This window comes from Ailuropoda melanoleuca, chromosome X, assembly GCF_002007445.2.
Source record: "Ailuropoda melanoleuca isolate Jingjing chromosome X, ASM200744v2, whole genome shotgun sequence".
NCBI lineage: Eukaryota > Metazoa > Chordata > Mammalia > Carnivora > Ursidae > Ailuropoda > Ailuropoda melanoleuca.
Genome location: NC_048238.1, coordinates 56,996,655 through 57,019,540, shown reverse-complemented (window position 1 = coordinate 57,019,540; position 22,886 = coordinate 56,996,655). Strand labels below are relative to the sequence as shown.

General features: G+C 38.8%; 1 protein-coding gene across 4 annotated transcripts in view; it reads right to left on the bottom strand.

The window, feature by feature from the left end:
- ATP7A (ATPase copper transporting alpha) overlaps window positions 1-18,738 on the bottom strand; it is a 148,974-nt gene extending 130,236 nt beyond the window's left edge. For all 4 annotated transcript variants that reach the window (XM_034648816.1, XM_034648818.1, XM_034648819.1 and 1 more), the window contains exon 1: window positions 18,503-18,738. The gene's annotated coding sequence lies outside the window, so the exon portion shown is untranslated. The remainder of the gene's footprint in view (window positions 1-18,502) is intronic.
- Window positions 18,739-22,886: the final 4,148 nt, after the last annotated feature.

The following is a 22,886-nucleotide window of genomic DNA, read 5'->3' as shown; positions in this document are numbered from 1 at the left end:
GTGTTCCCTCTCTCGCTGGCTGTCTCTGTCTCTGTCGAATAAATAAATAAAATCTTTTAAAAAAATAAAAAAATAAAAATAAAAGTGGGTTCCTTGAGTGCAACTTATAGAGCATGGAAACAGTGGGTTTTCTGTGTTTGGCAGCAGCCCAGCATGGGGCTTCCTCTGGGTTTGGGACTCCAGGGAATGAAAGAAAAGTCAGGAGCTGGCTGGCGTTCTGGGAGATGGAAGCAGGCCCCTCCTGGTGATCCCCTGCCTCATGTTCTTTTCTCCCACTGTGCTACACCTAGCCTGCCTAAGGCACCAGCTGTCCTTGCTCTGCTTCTCTGCAGGGTTCTCTGTTACACGGAGCTAAGTGAATACAACAAAGGTCCCTTATCTGGGCACTTCAAAGAGAATCAGTGGCCCTAGTGTGTGGACCATAGCAGCCAGCTTCCTAAGTAGATTGAGGGACGTCACCAGCTTTTGTACCTCACTGCCAGCAAGATTGAGGAGCATAAGAGAACTACTCACATTTCCTTCCATTTAATACCTACATTTTCGTTGGGAAATGTGACTGCGCTCATTATTCTGTGGAACCTTTTTCTATGCCAAAGGACCAAGAATAATGATCTTACTATGAGAGACCAAACAATCTCGGCTGTATCAAGCCTGCCTAACCCTTAAAATTTTACTACTAATGGTAGCAATGGACCTTACTGCTGCTTTTAAAATCCATTTTGTGTGGTGCCTGGGTGGCTCAGTTGATTAAGCTCAGGTCATGATCTTAGGGTCCTGGGATGAAGTCCCACATCGAGCTCCCTGCTCAACAGGGAGTCTGCTTCTCCCTCTCCCTCTGCCCCACCAGCCCCGCTCCTGCACGCTCCTGCACATGCACACGAGCTCTCTCTCTCTCAAATAAAACCTAAAAACACAAGAAAAAAAAAACCCATTTTGTGCTAGAAAGATGCATATGTCAAATTGAAGAGATAGACTCATATCATTAGACTAGAAAATAATTTTATAGGTAATTTTAGAGTTCAACTCCATCAACTTTCAGTGAAGAGGTATTTCAAAGAGTAAGTCCTCCTTTACCATACAGAAAAGATGGACTGAGAAAACAAAAATTGACCCTGATACTGGATTACGGTAATAATTTCACAACTGTATACATATAATTTAACTATCCATAGACAATGAGTGAATTTTATGGTATGTAAAATTTATACTTCAATAAAGCTATTTTTAACCAAAAAATGGGTTCCTTGAACAGTTGTTTCTCAGTTGATTCTGAAGATGAACAGTGTTTTCCCATAGAAAGAACATTAAACATGATGGCTAGGTTCACAGACTGGTCTTCAGAAGTTTCTTGGCAATAATGAAGCTAGATATAGATAATAGATATATATTAATAGTATTTTAGCACTGATTTTTATGAAGAAATGCACAGTGAGTTCCAATTACGAAATCAAGATTCCAACGGACACTTATCGATTCACATTTCCAGCTCTGGAAAAGACTTCTCTGCCCCATGGAGGCAGTGATAGGGGTAAGTGATGACTGTCCTCAACAATAACAAGTGAACTCATGCCAGGTCTTTCACAGATGGGAATACAAACTAAAACTCTACAGGGATTCTAAAAGACAATTTGGCGATATTTATCAAAAGCCTGAAAATATGCATGCCCTTTTAACCCAGAAATTCCACTTCTAAGAATATATCAGAAAAGGGAAAAGTACAGACAACTGTACTTAAAATGTATGGCTAAGATGCTCATCACAACATCGTTTATATGATTGAAAAACTGGAACCAGGGGCGCCTGGGTGGCACAGCGGTTAAGCGTCTGCCTTCGGCTCAGGGCGTGATCCCGGCGTTCTGGGATCGAGCCCCACGTCAGGCTCCTCCGCTATGAGCCTGCTTCTTCCTCTCCCACTCCCTGTGCTTGTGTTCCCTCTCTCGCTGGCTGTCTCTATCTCTGTCAAATAAATAAATAAAATCTTAAAAAAGAAAAAAGAAAAAAAAAAGAAAAACTGGAACCAACCGAAATATCAATATGGGATTGGTCAAATAAATTATCATACATCTATTAAAAACACATAGTTGTATACTTAATGACACCAAAAGACATCCATAATGAGTTAAGTAAAAAAACAGAGGCTACAAAGGCTAACTGTAGACTGTAGTCCTACTTTTGTAAAAATATTTTATACATTATTATACAGAATATATATGTAGGAGAAAAATACTTTTGGAAGAATTGGGGGTTTTAAGATTTTTATTTATTTATTTGGGAGAGAGAGAGAGAGGGAGAGAACACGAGCAGAGGGGAGGGGCAGTAGGAGGAGAAGCAGATTCCCTACTGAGCAGGGAGCCCGATGTAGGGCTCGATCCCAGAACCCTGGAATCATGACCTGAGCTGAAGGCAGACGCTTAATCAACTTAGCCACCCAGGTGCCCCACTTTTGGAAGAATTTATATTATAATCTTAACAATGGCTAATACCTGGATGATGGAATTAGGGTAATTTTTACTTTCTTCATTCATTTAGTTAGCAAATATTTATTAAATTCCTACTACGTTTCAAGTACTACTCCAGATGCTGGTGATACAGCAATGAAGAACATAGACACAGTCCACACTCTCACGGGGCTTACATTCTCATGAGGGAGATGGACAGTAAGCCAACAAAGTAATATAGAAAATCAAGTAGTGATAAATGTTATAAAGAAAAAATAAAACCCAAGAAGGAGAGATATCTAAATATTGCCTAGATTTTGTTTTTACATTGACCATTTACTAATCTTCTAATAAGAAAGAAAAAGTATTTTTATTTTAGAAAAAGTTAATGTATTTCAAGGATATCTTTGGAGGATCCATACATTGATAAGGGACAGGACCAAGACATATTTAAGACCTCTGAATGACTGGGACACCTGGGTGGCTCAGTCGTTAAGCGTCTGCCTTCGGCTCAGGGCGTGATCCTGGCATTCTGGGATCGAGCCTCACATCAGGCTCTTCCACTGGGAGCCTGCTTCTTCCTCTCCCACTCCCCCTGCTTGTGTTCCCTCTCTCGCTGGCTGTCTCTCTCTCTCTGTCGAATGAATAAATAAAATCTTTAAAATAATAAAAAAATAATTTTGAAATTTTAAAAAAAGACCTCTGAATGACTAAAATTTAAAGGGTAGACTTCAGTTATCTGGAATATTCACTTCTGTGAAATCCCTCATTCCTCACTGACGCTTAGTAAAAGGTACTATAGATCACAAAAGACCCTGGACTGCACTGGAGGCTCAATTTCAAGGGATCCCCAGAGGCTCACTTAAAACCTCTCTACTCAATACAGATAAGCCTATTAAACCCCAAAAAGTTGTTTGGTTTCAATTCCAAAACTGTAGAACTATAACTCTAGAGACATTTGTTGAGATCACCTTATGGAGATGGGGGGGGGAAAGCCCTATTACTTTCTACAGGTGTATATAGTGAGCCAAGGCTTTCCTTAGTTCTCTGAGACCATGAAGTTTTTTAAGGCAAAGGAGTCTGGAATAAAGGCCAAAAAGGGATCTAGAGTTGAAACCACAGAGACATGAGCAGAATATTCTGTAAGTCCAAAGGATTAAATTTCTTTTTTTTTAATTCTTTTTTTATAATAATATTTTTTATTATATTACGTTAGTCACCATACAGTACATCCCTGGTTTTTGATGTTAACACCCAGTGCACCATGCAATACGTGCCCTCCTTACTACCCATGCAATACGTGCCCTCCTTACTACCCATCACCACCCTATCCCATTCCCCCACCCCCCTCCCCTCTGAAGCCCTCAGTTTGTTTCTCAGAGTCCATAGTCCCTCATGCAAAGGATTAAATTTCTAAGTGCAGCCTCCATTGATAAGCGAAAATATGTATGATGTGTTTGAAATTACAAACATATCTAGATATTACAGATCCTCCTATCAGGAGGGAAAAAAAGTATGGGAATTGATGATGGCTATTTTACCGACCTCTCTCTTCCCTGGGCTAGTCTCCGTCTTAACTAACAGCAGAGGTACTGGTGATGGGTAGTAAGAAGGGCACGTATTGCATGGTGCACTGGGTGTTATACGCAACTAATGAATCATCGAACTTTACATCAGAAACCAGGGATGTACTGTATGGTGACTAACATAATATAATTTAAAAATTTTTAAAAAAATAAGTATAGCTAATGACACCAGAAGACAAGTACACACACAGAGCTGAGATCTGTAACTTCGGCTTCATTAATACTATTCAATCAGCCAAACCAAAAAGATATCAGGTAGATTTATACCACCAACCCCATGCACACTAACATTTGACTTCTACTGGAGGAAACTGTAATACTCAGTGTATGTGGTATATCTTGGTGACTCATGTTGCTGATTATGCAAAAGTATCTTCCCTATCAGGTAAGAATATAATCAATCTTTCCAGGACTTAAAAAAAAGCAGTTAAAATATTGGTAGAAAAATTACTTTGTCTTAATTCTTAGAGATGAAATATTTGTATGCTATGACTAAAACCTAAAAAATATGTATCTGTTTTTCAGAATACTTTGACTACTTCTAACATCTATATTTTTCATAAATTATCTTTTTATCAAAACAAGGTCCAAAGAACAATTTTCAGCATGAAGCAGACACTCTGTAAATATAGTCCAGATCTATATTCCCACCCACACCCAATCCCCCAATTTCTTTAATGTCCTGTTTTATACACTTTGCTTAACAAAGGTGAAAATCTGATAAAATTGTCTCCTGTTCAAAGTTCAGTCACCATCAGAACAGAAAAGGACTGGGGCGCCTGGGTGGCTCAGTAGGTTAAGTGTCTGCTTTCAGCTTGGGTCATGATCCCAGTGTTCTGGGGTCGGGCTCCCTGTTTGGGGGGGGCCTGCTTCTCCCTCTTCCTTTGCCTGCTGCTCCCCCTGCTTGTGCTCTCTTTCTCTCTGTCAAATAAATAAAATATTTTTTTAAATTACACAAAAAAGAACAGATAAGGATGAAAAATTATGTACTAGGAATATATAGGGAGTTCAGTTTTTAAAAAGGGAATAGCAATTCCAAATTGTCAAAAACAACTGTTTAGCCAGGTATTTTTTATACAGATGAATAAGAATGAATTCAGAGAAGGCCTACATCATTCCATATCCTTTAGAGTTTTTAACTGGGAAGTTTCAAATGCTTTGTTTTTTGTTTTTTAAGTAGGCTCCACACCCAACATGGGGTTTGAACTCTGAACCTGAGCCAGCCAGGTACCCCTGAAGTGCTTTGTTATCGCAAGCAAGCAGAAGTCCTAATACTGATGGCTAATCAAATCCACTGAATTGCTGGGAAAAAAGATTAATTTGAATTCAATGCACATTTGTTGAACAGAAATCAAGACAAATAGCCAACAACATTTACTATTTTTGGAAATTAAAATACAAATTCATTATGATTTGCAGGAAGTTCTTTTATTTATTTATTTTTTTTTTTCAGAATTCATTCCTCCGTTCTGGGGTTCTGTGCTCTCTTAGAAAGCACTAGGATGGGGGTGCCTGGGTGGCTCAGTTGTTAAGCGTCTGCCTTCGGCTCAGGGCGTGACCCCGGAGTCCTGGGATCGAGCCCCACATCAGGCTCCTTTGCTGGGAGCCTGCTTCTTCCTTTCCCACTCCCCCTGCTTGTGTTCCCTCTCTCACTGGCTGTCTCTCTCTGTCAAATAAATAAATAAAATCTTTAAAAAAAAAAACAAAAAAAGCACTAGGATGAACTTTGTCATCTTACAAAACTAAGACTCAAAAATACACTGAAATTCTTAGAAAGTGGGTTTTGGATGAACTTTGTCATCTTACAAAACTAAGGCTCAAACATAGGCAAACAGGCTGAAATTCTTAGAAAGTTGGTTTTGGTAGAGTAAAAAACATGCTTTACCTACAAGGGAGCTTCTCCCTCCCCAATTTCAGACATGCAATTTTCACAAAGTGGATGCTTCCCTTCAGTTAGTTTGCTTTAAAGTGGGTTGAATTTTCGAATTCTGAAAAAGCTGTAGGAAGTCAAGCTATAGTAAATTCTAAATTTCAATTTAGTATATTCTCTTGGGTCTTTAAAATAAATTATCAAAGTGCCTTTTCTCTTGCCTTACCTGCCTTTTTTTCTACTTTCAATGAAGGGTTCATGTGCACATGCTCGTACACACACACACACACACACCCCAGAAAGAAGTCAGATACAGACTAAACTTACATCTTTCAGCTAAAAACAACACCTCCTTTTGAAAAAGGAATGACAATGAATGTAGGAAATTAAAGTTGGACATAGCACAGAGAAAGGTAAACAGATCAAATTAGGAAAAGTTTAAGTATCTATGTTCAAAGATGATACTGCCATACTTTGGTGTAAAACAAATTATATCTGGCCAGATACTTGCAAATCAGTCTCCTCAACATGCATGCACAATGAGTCTGATGGAAATGGATGGATTAACCTGAAAAGTTTCATATCATAACTATAAGCCAAGTTCATAAAAAGTGGGTAGAGCATGAGCAATATAAAAAGACAAAAGGAAATAAAATGCCGGTTGAATAGAGAGAGGAAAAATTGTGTGTGGGAGCAGGAAAGCAGGTTTGCCCAGTCAGAACTGAGGGTGCAGGTGGGAATACAATATCACAAAAGATACGACAACATATCCTTACATTCACACAGCACAATTCTGTTTACAAAGGAGTGCTTCATAAATTATTTCATTAGAGACAGCAAGTATATTCATTAAGCCATTCATTAATTTGATATACATTAAAGAGAACATCGTTGGCACCAGACAGACTTGGATTTGAATCCAAATTCTGCCCCTTAGTAGCTGTGTGACTTTCAGCAAATTGTTTGATCTCTCTGATGCACAGTTTTCTCATTTAAAAAATACAGGTAACTTTTACTCACGGGACTGCTGAGAGGAATATTATGAGGTAACACATGTAAAGTGCTTAGCACATAATTCCATATCTTCTTCACCTTACTAATATTGCCAAGTTCCTAGTATCTTCTAGGTTCTGTGCTAGGCCCAACTGGGGATACAAAGGTGAATGAATATGACATAGGCTCTGCCTTCAAGGCGCTCAGCAATGCATGTTATACTGGTCTAAAGGACGAAGGAAGGAAGTTCAAAGACTTCACAGAAGAGATGCTTTGTGTCTTTTTTCCTTTTAAAATATAATAAACATCAACTGGAGAAAAACAGAAAACACAGACAAGCAAATAAAACAATAAGCAACTAATCAGGGACACCTGGGTGGCTCAGTCGGTTAAGCATCTGCCTTCCCCTCGGGTCATGATCCCAGAATCCCGGGACTGAGTCCTACCTCATGTCTCACATCAGGCTCCCTGCTCAGTGGGGAGTCTGCTTCTCCCTCTGCCCCTCATCCTGCTCATGCCCTCTCTCTCCCCCTCACTCTCTCTCTAAAATAAATAAAATCTTTTAAAAAATTTTTTAAAAAAACAACAGATCAGTCCACTACCAAGAGATAACTAAATGAACATTCTGAGGTAGGGGTGTGTGTGTGTGTGTAAATTTAGGAGATTATTTTATGCCTGTATATGTATAAACACACACATTTTTAATATGGCACGCCTGGGTGGCTCAGCCATTAAGCGTCTGCCTTCGGCTCAGGTCGTGATTGGGATCGAGCCCCGCATCTGGCTCCCTGCTCAGCGGGAAGCCTGCTTCTCCCTCTCCCACCCCACCTGCTGGTGTTCCCTCTCTTGCTGTGTCTCTCTCTGTGTCCAATAAATAAATAAAATCTTAAAAAAATAAATAAACACACATTTTTAATAAAAATTATGTACTATGTTTTGACATGCTTCTTTTCATTCCACACTTATAACAATTTTTGTCAGTAAATAATAATATATAGTGATACCTAATGTTTTTTACTATTTTAGTCTTCACAACTTAATGGAATAGGTACTAATTTTATCTCCATTTCACAGATGATGAAATTGAGACAGAGAGAGGTTATGGTACTTTCCCAAGGTCATAAAGCTAATATGTGACATAATTGAAATCGGAACCCAGTAACTCTGATCCAGAGTCAGTGCTTTTATTTTTGAAGAGAGAGAGACAGCGGGCGGGGGGGTGGAGGGAGGAACAGACGGAGAGGGACAAGCAGACTCCCCACTGAGCAAGGAGCCCAAAGCAGGGCTGGATCTCACAACCCCTGAGGACACAACCTGAGCTGAAACCAAGAGCCTGACACTTAACCCACTGTGCCACCCAGGTGCCCCTACTGTAATGCAGTTCGATGATTCATTAGTTGCGCATGACACCCAGTGCACCATGCAATACGTGCCTTCCTTACTACCCATCACCAGCCTATCCCATTCCCCCACCCCCCTCCCCTCTGAAGCCCTCAGTTTGTTTCTCAGAGTCCATAGTCTCTCATGCTTCGTTCCCCCTTCTGACTACCCCCCTTTTTTATCCCTTTCTTCTCCTACCGATCTTCCTAGTTCTTATGTTCCACAGATGAGAGAAACCATATGATAATTGTCTTTCTCTGCTTGACCTACCATAATTTTTAAAAAGGGTATAGCCCAGAAGGGAAATGATTAGGGACTAAATGGAGATAGAGAGGAGGGAGAAATTTTTAGAAATATCAAGAACTAGACAACAGGGGTGCCTGGCTGGCTCAGTTGGTACAGCATGTGACTCTTGACCTCAGGGTTGTAAGTTCAAGCCCCATGTTGAGTGTAGAGCTTACTTTAAAAAAAAAGAAGAACTAGACAACAGACTTGGTGACTGACTGAATGCGGGGTGAGGAAAAAAATAACTCTTGGGTTTCTAGGTAGAGAGGAGTGGCATTATTAGGTTTCCTTTTATAGATAAGGAAACAAAGGCCCAGAAACACAAAATAATTTGTCCAAAGTACAGTTTGTTAATAGCAGAATTGGAACTTAAATTCTAGACTCCTGTCTCAAAGTCAGTACTCTTTCCACTACAAGACAATACATCAAGAAAGAATAGTATCCTACATTTGTATGGCACTCTATAATTTATAAAGTGCTTTCATATATATTATTTCACTTGATACTCTTAACAACCTATGAGTTAGGGCAGATATCATCATCATTTTACTGACGAGTACACTTAAATAGAGTAAGAAAACTGATGGAACTCCTTAAAATCCTCGAAGATCTAAATTTCATCTGTTGGATTACAGAAAAGCCTCAAGGTGGGAAGTGAGATTCAAGTGATGAACTTGGGACTACCACGGCTGCTGAATGTTGTAGGTATTGAGAAGAGAAAAGGGGCTAGAAATTGAAGTGGTTTGGGTAGGTTTCAGGATGGCCATATTGTATAACTCCACATCATAACATCTATAGACATATATATTTATAATATTTGTAGACTAACAATGTGACTGCTGCCCCCTGGAGTTGTGTAAGACAACAGCCCTAGATGAAATAAAGTAGAAGTCCCCAACCTGCAGATCAGGATCTACTGGTAGGTCTAGAAACCTTGCTTCATGGAGCTCCAAGGTGGTTTCCAATAATGTTTTCGCCACTCTGCTATATCCCCTTTCTGTCACACATCCCAGCTATCCCAGCTAATATTCCCAGAGTGAAAGCGAGAACAGTACAGCCAGCAACTACTTCTCAGGAATTACAATGACTGTATCTGCCCTGGTCTCAAGATTCAGATTAAAAGAAGGTCCTCCGGGGTCACCTGGCTGGCTCAATTGGTAGAGCACATGACTCTTGATCTCAAGGTTGTGAGTTCAAGCCCCACATTGGGCATGGAACCCACTTTTAAAAAAATAAAGAAAAAGAAGGTCCTCCATATAATAAGGTTGGAGATCACCCTAATAAAGGATTGGGATGAGACAAAAATGGTCTTGTGTGATCATTTCTACTTATCTGGTGGAAAAAAAATCTAGAAAGTGCCAGAATAATACTGTTAAACCTTCTTAGAACATGATCGTACTTACATTAAATTTTCAAAGGTAACAAGAGACAAAAGGCAGGTCATAACAGGCATTCATTTGGCAATCCACTCATGCCTTGAGAGAATACTAAAACAGATTATAAACAAAACTTACTATATAAGCTTTTGACCAAGTTGTGATTAGGTAAAATACAAAACTAGGACACAATGGTCTAATCAGATGCTTCAAATATAGAAGATAATCTGAAACTGACCAGATGCTTCAACTGTAGAACAAAACCTAAAATGACCACTGGTAGTCTTCAAGTGGCTGAGTCAAATAACTGCAGTTAAGTTTCTTTTCCTCATATTTGGACAAAGGAAGCACACAGTTCATAAAGAAACAGAACTGAAAACAAAGGCTAGGCAAATGCACTGTATTTTGCTTGAAGATATATCTGATGGCATTCTACCAACCATCACAGAATGTATTTCTTTCTCTTTCCTTGCCTAACCTCCTTCTACTTCTGACTTCTTGGACTTCCCACTGGCACTTCATGTACACACTGCTCTCTAGTGCTACTTGGTGCTACTAGCGTTACTGATCCCAGCTTCTCTACATAAATACCATTTTATTGCTTACATAGTTGTATCACGAAGAAAACTTAATACAAAATTCTAAACTCGTGGGGGGGGGGCACCTGAATGACTCAGGTGGAGTCTTGATTTTGGCTAAGGTCATGATCTCAGGGTCATGAGATTAAGCACTGAGCCTGCTTAAGATTCTTTCTCTCTCCCTTTCCCTCTGCCCCGTCCTTCACGTGCACACTCTCTCTCAAAAAAAAAGAAGAAAGAAAGAAAGAAAGAAAGAAAGAAAGAAAGAAAGAAAGAAAGAAAGAAAAAATTCTAAATTCAAGGAACAGGGGCACCTGGATGGTTCAGTTGGTCAAGCTTCTGCCTTCGGCTCAGGTCATGATCCCGGGGTCCTGGGATCGAGTCCCATGTCAGGCTCCTTGCCCAGCGGGAAGCCGCTTCTCCCTCTGCCTGCTGCTCCCCCTACTTGTGCTCTCCCTCTCTCCATCAAATAAATAAATAAAATCTTTAAAAAAACAAAAAAATATAGGGGCGCCTGGGTGGCACAGCGGTTAAGCGTCTGCCTTCGGCTCAGGGCGTGATCCCGGCGTTGCGGGATCGAGCCCCACATCAGGCTCCTCTGCTATGAGCCTGCTTCTTCCTCTCCCACTCCCCCTGCTAGTGTTCCCTCTCTCGCTGGCTGTCTCTATCTCTGTTGAATAAATAAATAAAATCTTTAAAAAAAAAAAAAAAAAAAAAAAAAAAAAAAAAAAAATATAAATAAATAAAATAAACTCAGGGAACAAATTAGAATGAAAATGGGATCAAATCGAGGCCTATGACTCCAAAGCCCATGCATGCTAACTCTCTCCAAAACACTGAATCCAAGGAATTTACCGCAGATTAAACAGCTGCTCAAAGCATTCAAAAGATGGCTGTATTAGAAAAACCTAGTCTTCCTTTTCATGTTTCTCCTTACCTCCCATACTACTACCACACTCACAACATTTCTGGCACCAGATATGTGGCAGTTTTCCCCTACCAAGCAATTCTCTGTGACACCAGCTAGGTGTCCTACAATTTAACTCAATTCTGACACCTATCTACCTAGAGATAGGGTCAGATCCCACAGATTAAGGGCTTAATCCCACAAGACTGTTCCCACCCCACTTTCCACAGACTTAAACAGCTATTCAAAGCATTCAAAAGATGGCCCTCATCTATCCCTTTCAATACTCTTCCCCCAACATAAAATCTCTACTACAATCAGGCAAGTACCTCACTACCATATAGTCCATGCTTGCCATTTCTTTCTATGATTTTGTTTAGACTGGTCCCCTCACCTGGAATGCTCTCTTCCACATATTTAAATCCTATCACCTCGCTCATCTGTAAACTACAGAAAAGCAGGACCATATCTGTTGTATACACTATCATATACCCAGTACCTTGCAAATGGCAGCTACTCAGATAATTGCTGAGTTAGTAAATGAACCCACCTCCTCCATGAAAAGCACGTCAAATACTCATACCCACTTTCTTTTTGAATTCTGAATACCCTTGGAATCAGCATCATAGTTTAGTACCTAATTTCTCTGTAATTGTTTGGTATTAGATTTCTTTCTCTGGTTAGATATTCGAGCATATGCCTTATGCTTCTTTGCGTATCTTACAGAACCCACATAAACACTAGATATACAGCAAGCACATAATAAATGTGTATTCATTGGCGTGCTGATGTAATTCATAAAAACTCAACTTACATACAACTTTGTAAGAATGCAGCTATTTTGCAGAGTAGGTCAGACCTACATAAAGCCTTTCCCTCTGTCTATATTTTATATTTCAGAGATCATTCAAAAGTATGTTTCAGCATTTGGCTATTAGAGAAATAATCCAGAAAAGCTCAATGGCCCAGAGTCTGTAGCTCACAAGCAGACCGTCATGAGTTTTCTCGGTGGTGAAGCAGAAAGAGTAAGTACATCAAGGTGATCTGACTTGCTAGCTGTTATAATGAGTTTTGAGATGTGATGTTGCATACTGTAGGTGCAATGTAGGCTACTATGCCCTTCCAAGCTGAGTTTTCCATTTTCTGTGGTGTAATTTAGAAACTGAATATTGCTTGCAGGTACTGACTGATTAGTATATTCCTCCTACAGTCCACCAAATTTATAGTACTGCAAAACTACAATTTATGATTTTATTATATAGGTGGCTAACATTACTTTTACAGTAAATAATTTTTATTTATTTTATATTTTTTAAAGATTTTATTTATTTATTTGACAGAGAGACAGCCAGCGAGAGAGAGAACATAAGCAAGGGGAGTGGGAAAGGAAGAAGCAGGCTCCCAGCAGAGGAGCCCGATGTGGGGCTCGATCCCAGGACTCTAGGATCACGCTCTGAGCCGAAGGCAGACGCTTAACGACTGAGCCACCCAGGCGCCCCATACAGTAAATAATTTTTAAAAGAATAATGGTAACTAAACTTTATTGTGTATTTACTACCTGCCAGCCACTGCTCTTAGGGCTTCACGTATATTAACTCACTGACAGTCCTCTGAGGTAGGTACTGTTAAATCATTTTATATTTACCTAATGTCTGAAATATATGTATTTAATAAACATTTTTTCCTTTTTTGAATAAACATTCTTTCTTTTACAAAAAAAAAGATAAAAAACACACAAAGACCATTTCTTTTCTCTTCCTGGGAGACTTAGAAAATACAAACAAAATAAGACTAACACCATTTTAAACATTAGGTCTTTTAGCATATCTTTAAATAATGTATTACCTAAAAACAAAACTATGAGTCTTTACTTACAAATTTAGTTTGAATGTACCAAGGAAATTTTGAGTTACCAATACTTTAATTTGTTATCATCAAATCTATTTGTTCATTCATACTTTCAAAGAAGATAAATATTTTTCCCTTTAGGACAAACAAGGAACTTAATTCCAATAGAGCTAATTTTGCTCAAATGTCTATGTACTTTAAAAAAATACAGTTCCTTTAAGTAAGGTAAGAACAAAGGTTCTAAAACCAGACTGACTGGCTTTAAATCTCATCTTAGCCACTTGCTAGGTCTAGAAATAAAATTTGGCCCTATGAAAGAATATGTCAGCTCCTACTAAAGTGCAAACTATAGACAAAGTACCAGATTTATTTTTTCACGCTAGAGGAAAGATCAGTTCTAGTCTCCTTCATTTACATGCACACACACACAAAAAAATTCAAGATCCCATGACTTAACACTTCCCCTAAAGTTAAGAAACAGGCACTTGTGGGTTATTTTTGTAATAAACACACTGGACACACTCTTATGCAATCTTAATCATACCCTAAATTCAAGGTCAAATAATATACTGCACTAAATAAATTATTCTTTTTTCCATCATCATACAATGAATTTAAGGCTACTAAAATTCATCCTACAATCACTTAGCTAGAAACAGAGGAGACAGATAAAACACTCTGCTTTAGATGGACAATACTTGAAGATATATGACACCAATGTGATTGCTAATATGTAAAAACCCACTTACAGGTGTGATTAGGAATTAATACCAAGAGCGCCTGGGTGGCTCAGTTGGTTAAGCATCTGCCTTCGGCTCAGGTCGTGATCCCATGGTCCTGGAATTGAATCCTGAGTCGGCCTCCCTGCTCCACAGGGAGTCCACTTCTCCCTCTGACTATCATCCCACTCGTTCCCTCAAACTCTTTCTCTCTAATAAATAAAATCTTAAAAAAAAATAAATTAATACCAAGATATTGTGGTTATAAATCTAACCTAAAAACTGATATTTAGAATTAACAGTAAAATGGCATAGTAAAAGGAGAGAAAGAATTTACTGGCCAAAATGAAACTGGTTGTATCCAAATAATTTAATATTAATAGTAGTGTTTTAAAAATATTTATTAATAATCAATACAATATACTTTATATTAATAGCATTATTATTTTATTTTTTTCTATTTTTCCATTTTTTGTTAGGTTATTCATCTTTCTTTTTTTTTTTTTTTCCACTGGGCATGGAGCCCAACACAAGGCTTGAACTCACAACCCTGAAATCAAGACCTGAGCTGAGATCAAGAGTCGGACACTTAATCGAGTGAGCCACACAGGCACCCCTTAATAGCATTATTATTGATTGATTTAATAACTCAATTAGAATTCTTAGAGCAAATAATCTTATTATCACCAAAAAAAATAGATACCTCCTTTTTTTCTTACCATTGAAAGTGCGAGGATCAACAAAGGAGATAACACTTGGAACTCCTTTATAACCAAGCTCTTTGTAACCTTTTGTTAGCTCAAGGATCAACCCTTAAGTATCCTCATGACACTAGAAGTCAGCTACAGGGGCGCCTGGGTGGCTCAGTCTTTAAGTGTCTGCCTTTGGCTTAGGGCGTGATCCCAGAGTTCTGGGATCCGGCCCCACCTCAGGCTCTTCCGCTGGGAGCCTGCTTCTTCCTCTCCCACTCCCCCTGCTTGTGTTCCCTCTCTCGCTGGCTGTCTCTCTCTCTGTCAAATAAATAAAATCTTTAAGAAAAAAAATAGAAGTCAGCTACAAATTTATTCTAAACAGTCCTGAGAATTTTCTTTAAAGAGCTCTCCACTGTGGAATTCTTTCTCTCTGTTCTTATATCTCTGATGACAGGTTTTCAGGTCTTAACAGAAGCCCTCTTAATGCTCTCTCCTGAATGGCAGGTAGCACACTTCAGACGAACACTCAAGAGAGCGGAAACCATCTTCTTCGTAATTCCAAGAATATACAACGCCCTGCAAACTCGCAGGTCAGAGTGGACGAGGTAAGTAATTCCAGTATTATTCCCTCCCAATCTTTGGCTGGGACATCAAAGGCACAAGCAGGATCAGCAACAATTACAACAGCATAAAACAAAAACACTTTTTTAAAACAAAACAAAATCAACTAAGGTTAAATGGCCAAGTTAAAACAATTTCCCTAAGATGGAAAATAACCCATTAATTTCAGTTAGTAAATCATGAAAATGTATTCCTGAGTATATATCTGGAAAATGGGACTTCTGCACTACAGAATTATAGAGTAAAAATAGGTTTTAAAAAACATAGCTGTGTAATTCTAAATGTAGACAGAAAACATGAAACAAAGTGCAACTAACTGGCTCAAAATGGGGATATTTTATCCTCTTTTCCTTCAAGGAAAGAATTACCTGTGAAAACTAGTGTAATCTACCAATATCCCACACATTTAATCCCACAAAGATATGAAAATCACTTCAATTTTCTAACAGTGCTGGAGAAACTAGGGACATACTTATGAAACCAGAAACATCCTACCCTTTCACTTTAATAAAACACATTTTAAAAGTATCGTGATAATTTTCTTGCCATACTACTTCAACAAGTAAGCAAGTTATATCACATTAAATCGACCTGAAGACTGAGATTTGTTCGTAAAAATCATGATTGCTGGGATGGTAAATTGAACCAAAATAGGCCTGTTGCCTGTCTCTCCTGCCCACCTCCCCCCTCCAACTACATTTTGATTTATGTCCTAAGAAAGACCATGGTTTAAAAACGAAACTCTGTAAAATCTTTAAAAAAGATGAGTAGAGGGAATTTTAAGACAAAACTCCCAAAGATTATTCTCACCTGTTCCAGTGCCTGTATCACCTCAGACAAGTCTCTCCTTACAATTTAATTTCCCAACTGGCAAATAAACATTATTTTCACTCATTGGGATGTGCCAAAAGTCTTGATTATAGTTTGTCAAATATTTTTAAATATGTAGATAAAAGAAACTATAATGAGGAATTTACAAAAGGAATGTGTTGCCTTAAAGCCCTGACAGAAGTCAAGACTGTAGTATGTTAGTTGGGGTTATTTTTGCTCATCACTCTCTCTCATTTTCAAATAAATTTTACTTCTCTATACATTTTTCAAGGAAAAACAACCTTCTGCATTAGAGATCAGAGATGTTAACCTAATCTTTGGAGGGATTAGTTAATCTAACTCTACCTAGAGGCCAAGAATAAAGATCTTCCTAAGACTAAGATTGGAAAAGAATCATTTCTATCAGGTTAAGAAGACTAGTAGAGAACTCAATCTGGAGGAGAAAAGAAAATGCAGAAATTCCTTGAGGAAATTCTGGAACAGCTTCTGGCTTCAGACAATGATGTTATTCATTCCCAGCAATTTAAAAGTTGATTCCAAATTACATTTAAGTCCTAACAGTCAATCAGAATTAAAATATAGCAATATTTAAAATGGAAAAAGAGAGAGAGAGAGCGACAAATCAAGAAAAAACAGACTCTTAATTATAGAGAACTTATGGTTACCAGAGGGGAGGAGATGAGGGAATGGGGTAAATAGAAAACCGGGATTAAGGAGTGCACTTGTCTTGATGATGTATGGAAGTTATGGATCACTATATTGTACACCTGAAACTATATACTACTGTATGTTAACTAACTGGAATTAAAATAAAAACTTAAATAAAAAATATACAGCAAGCTTTATTTTTTCTCTTTTAAATTTGAGTTTACATCAGAATTAAGTCTCATACATTAACACTTTTTGTCATTTCATGTATTTTTTCTCTATATAAGCTTTTTTGTTGGCTGGAGGGTAGCTGGATATGGTTGTAAGCTTACCAGTTTTATATTCTGTATTTTTTTCCTTTAATAGTAATATCTTAGAGGCTGTGGCCGTGTTAGAAATAGGGATTTTGATGTACCATGTGTTGTTGGATGTCCTGCATCTTTCCAGGCCCCGAAGCCTTTGCTCATATTTTTTCCTCTACGTGGGACACCCTCCCCTACCCCCATTCCTGCAAAATTAAATCCTACCCATTTTCAAGGCCCTCCTCAAATGCTCCCTTCCCTGAATTCTCATAACACTTTCTCTGATACACAATGTTACTGAGATTGAAAGGGTATATCTGTCTTTCCTCCTACATTGTGAGACCCTCTAGTCAAAAAACACCCTCTCATATCATGAACGTAGACACAAGAAAGTTTCAAAAATAAAATCTCAGTTCAAAATATCCTTTAAAAAGGATGAGGGGCGCCTGGGTGGCTCACTTGGTTAAACCGAGGACTCTTGATTTCGGCTCAGGTCAGGATCTCAGGGTTGCAAACGGAGCCCCACCTCTGGCTGGGCTCTGCACTCAGCACTGAACCGGCTTGTCCCTCTCCCTCTACTCCTCTCCCCGCTTGCACGCTTGCTCACTCCCCCTCTCTTTTAAATAAATAAAATCTTTTTAAAAATTAATAAAAAGGATGAGATAAGCAGTCTATTCCATTAGTGGGCCTGCTAGAACCCACTGTCTTCATAAGTGAACTCAACTAATTTGACTGATAACTCATTTGAGGCCAGAGACTCTGTCCTGTTTCTTGTGTATACCCCCTACCACCCCCACACCTCAGTATCACCAATTCAATGTCCTGCACACATTAAGACTCAATACAAAACCATATTACTGTAGATGAAGACTCTAAAACAAAAATCAGATGCTAAAAATATGAACTTGTGAAACAATAAATGTGTTGCTTAGGATAACCTCAACGTCTACAACAAAGTGTCAAAGATAAAGATGCCACAGGGATGGAGAGTATCTTTACTGGGAAGGGGGCAGAATGAACAAAATGAAATGGAAACAAGAGTGTTCTCTCAGTTTAGCTTATGCTCCAAGAGAAAGCAAGAAGCAAAATAATATTTTTGACATCATTTCATTAATGGTCATCAATCCATATGACTTCTAATACCGGGTACGGACGTTCTTGTACCTTCAACTAATTAGGTTAACATGGGCCATTGGATGATCAGGAGGGTGCAAGAAAAGTGGCATGGGTCAGGACTCAATCTCCCCTCCATTATCCCCTGCTGGGAAGGTAAAACATAAGTGTGGTAAATACCTGAGCTGTGAAGAAGTCAGAGTTTGGAGACTGCACCTGATTAAAATGACTCCTCTACACTCGGTAGTAGAGACTGACAGTACAGAACACCTCTGCAGTAGAAGGGGAACGACAGGAAGCCGATATAGGACTTACCGGTTTTTTCTTTCCTATGGTTAAACCTCGTAAGCTACGCAGTCCGTGGCAGCAGCAAATCCACGCACAGGTTCCAATCTCACACGCACCAAGAAGAAACTGTAGTGGCGGCGTGGGGGGGAGGCGGCTGCGGCGCCGAGGACAGCGGCGGCGGTGGTGGCGGTGGCACTCCCACGGCTTCTCTTCCTCCACCCACTGCCGCCCGGGCCTGAGGCCTTTACCCGTCCTTTCCTCCCTCCCCCCACTTCCGGGTGACGCCCAGGCCGGAAGCAGGGCCTGAGATGCAAAGAGAGGGACGCGTCACGTGAAGAGGGACGCGAGCCCCAGAGTTGAGCTTCTCCCGCCCCCTGCTGCCCCTGGGTTGACACGCACCCTCCGATGGAAGTCTTTTTTGGCGCAGCGGAGAACCCTCCTTTCCCCCTTCACCAAAAACAGAACAAAACAAAACCCCACCAAAACTTGTGTCATCTGTAGTTTCCTAACCTCGAGCCATGAAGTACCATAGGCCTCTTCGTAAATCATCTTCTGCATAGTTCAGCCTTTCCCAGCATGAAATTAACGTGCTGTTTTTACTGTGTAGCCTAACTCCGGATGCAAAAATGCCAGAACTACGAACTTGGCACTCGTCCCTCCATTCAAAAATTATCTCAAAAAATGTTATGTCTTTTTATTCGTGCTTTTTATTTAATTCATAACCTTTACGTGTGTGTTGGAGTTGGGGCAGGCATCTCACCTCACATTACCTTCATGTCGCCAATCTAAAGCTTTGAACCACTTGCCCATTTATCCATTCACTTGTCCATCATCTTAAAAACCTAGAGGATTCCAAGGATGCAAAGAATATTAGTGTATCTACCACCATAAGTTTAGAAAGAAATGAGATGCATAAAATGTATACGATGCAATAAATGATCCAGAAAGCATTTGAGAAAAATGTATTTTTAATCCTGTTTTTCCATTTTCACATTTTAAAAAATTGCAAAATCCTAAGATTTTTAAAAACAATATTAACAGTAAGAGGAACAGGCTCCGTCTCACTAAATTCAGTGAGATGTGGTCTTTTCATATTTCCTTTCATTGATTATCTGTCATGAGATGTATGGGGAAATTAATTAGATTATATTTTCAGCTGGAACCGTTTGAACCCAGTTCCCTAAGAAAAGTATCAAGTCCTTTTTACATAGATTTTGTCTTAGAGAGAGAGAGAGAGAGAGAGAGCACACGAGTTGGGGAAGGGGCAGAGGGAGAGGGAGGGGGAGGAGAAGCCCACTCCGGGCTGAGCAGGGCTGGATCCCAGGACCCTGAAGTCATGACCTGAGACTAAGGCAGATGCCCTAAGCGCCCCTCAAGTCTAGTAATGTTACCAAACTCAAAGTAGTACATGAAGTATAAACATTAAATTAATATTTGTAAAAGGCTTAGGGAAGTGGCATAAACTAACCATATTTGTTAAGTAAACCAATTATATCCCACCTGTTGTCAAATTCCTATTAAGCCTTGACAAGCCACATTTAAAATTGCCCACAGATCTAAATTTTAGGCCTACAATTAAGTATTTCAGAAAGAATTAGTCCTTCCCCCTCTATACCCATCCACATTAAGTATCGAGACTATTAACCTTCCCAGCCATTAAGTTGTAATTGTCAATCAATGTGCACAACCTTAAGTCACAAATTCAACCCCAAGTTTAAAATCTTAAAAATCATATCACGTGAGGACACCTAGGTGGCTCAGTCAGTTAAACGTCTGCCTTCAGCTCAGGTCATGATCTCATGGTCCTGGGATCTGGCCCCTTAACAGGGAGCCTGGTTCCCTCTTTCCCTCTGCCCCTCTGTTTGTGCACGCTCTTGCTCTCTCTCTAATAAATAAAATCTTTTTTAAAAAATCACATCACATGAAATTAACAGGGCTTTTAAGTGGGCTTCCAATTATTAGCAAGTTCATCTGTAACTACAATATTAACACAGTTAAGCTTCCAAAGAAATACACTAAAGTCAGAAACCATAAAGCTTTATCAGTTTCAAATTTACCAGCTAATTTTTATGTAAAGATTATGAGCTGCAATACTATTATATACATCCTTAGTCATTGAAACTTTCCCTCACTCTAAAACACCTCACATCTCTAAGTGCATCATCCCTACACCCCCTTATCAATGCACAAGGGTACGACAGTTTTATACTCTTAACCGAGCCTTCAAATAGAAGGAATGTCTTCAAGTAATCAGGTTTTCTGGTGCTGATAGTAGGTGCCCCCAAAATGCTTATAAAGTGGTATTAATATCTCCAATAAAGCCAAGTCACAAGGGTGAGAACTCATTATCGGTGCCTCTACAATTACTATAGTACCTAGTTCTAAATAAGTTTAATGAATTTATTTTTTTAAAGATTTATTTGAGAGAGCGAGCACACAAGCAATCCTGAGGTGCAGAGGGGAGAGAATCCACAGGCAGGCTTCCCACTGAGCACCGAGCCTGACCTGGGGCTTGATCTCACAACCCTGAGATCATGATGACCCGAGTGGATACCAAGAGTCAGGCGCCGAACTGACTGAGCCACCCAGGCGCCCGAGTTCAATGAATTTAAAAGAACAGAAAACCCAGAGTTAACATAACTTTAAGAATGGGATTTATGACATTCACCCTAATTTTAAAATTCGTAACATTTAAAGGACTGGCAATGCTTCTGAAGTCACTTACCTAAATTCTTCAAATGTACAGAATTTTTGATGGGCAGACCAATTTGACAATAGATAGTTCTAATAGATTGTTAGAACTCTAACAGATATTAGAACTCTCAGTGTTGTGCTTTGGGATAAATTAGGTGCATTTGTGAAAGAAAGGATAAGACTTTGACTCTCAGTACACTAGGAAAGTTGCAAGGTCAGAACATTGTGACGACACTAATTTATACTTACACTACTGCTTCATTTCTGGCAGGGGCTGAAGTAGTTTTAGAATTACTGATCAGGACAAGATTAACTACAAAATTGAGCTCTAAAAGCCTCTTCAAAAATGCCAACTACCATCACCAGGTTTTACCACACAAAGCAACATATATGCTGGAAAATGGACAAATAGACATTTTTAAAGGTCGTATTTTTTTGCCTGTAAGTATAGCTGACAATTATCACTTACCTGAAAGAAGTGGTACAAATCATACTGAATATTACCTGTAGTCGTTAGTAATGCCAATTCAGGAATAAAAAGGTAAATAATCTAATGGAACATTGAAACTTCCTTAAAGCGTTTATTTTGCTTAATCACATTTCAGAGTTACATGCATTTGAACACTTCAGTCCTATTTTAACATGCTTTCTAAATATGATATAAAGTGTTCATTCAAACTTTATCCAATACTGGCACTATCATGTAGTTACTAACCTTTCAAAGCACTTATTTTGCAAGGACATTCAACTTTTCCTACTCAATGAACTTACTTACTGGCTTTGATGCATTTAATGAGAAAACAGGACATATTGCCATGAGAGCATTCTTCTAGTATTTCATTTGAGTAAAAATTGTTCAAATGCTCAGTTATGCATAAAACCTTATCTACATCAGGTAAATTTAGAGAGTCCTAAAAGGCATTTACCTTATAACTTAATGCATAGGTAAGTGAATTTAGGAATCTCTAATTTAGCTAAAATAGATTACTCCACTGAAATTTCATTTTCTGCTTATTTCGGCACTATCAAACACGAGGCTTTTTACACCTTCAGCCAAGGAAGTACTGAAGTACATGGTGTAGATTTTTCTTCAGTTAGCATCATACATATAAAATCCAAAGTCATATTGAATTCAGGATAATAAATTCATCAAAAAGTTGGTATAATTACAGAAAGCCAAAAGCAGATGTCACCACCGATAGTAGCTGGATAAGTGAAAATAAAACATATTTGACAGATTCTTTAATAGCATCATAAACATCCTAAATAAATACAATGAAAGACCCAAAGCTCTAAGATAAATGTGCCAATGGAGCCAAGGAGCTAGCTAATCTTCAGACATCCTAAGAGTTCATTCGATAGGACCACTCTTCCCTTGGGTCTGGTGACACCCCAAGTTCTCCTGGCAGGAGTAAAAAGGACTTAATACCAATTCCAAATATAAACATAAATTAGAGATAAAAGTAGTAGGCATAATCAGTATCTGGACACTCAAAGATGTGCCTAAAATAACTGTGACCAGTTATTCATGAACTGTAATTTCAGCCTACTATATAGCTGACTTCCAGGTGACAGCCAAATTTTACTTTCATACTACCTCAGGAAGAAAAATTATTTAAGAAATTGTAAAGCATCTGACTTTAACAGTAACAGTAAGGTTAAATAAATGAAAAGTGATCAAGCTTGGTTTCATTACAAAAGAAATAAACTGACAACA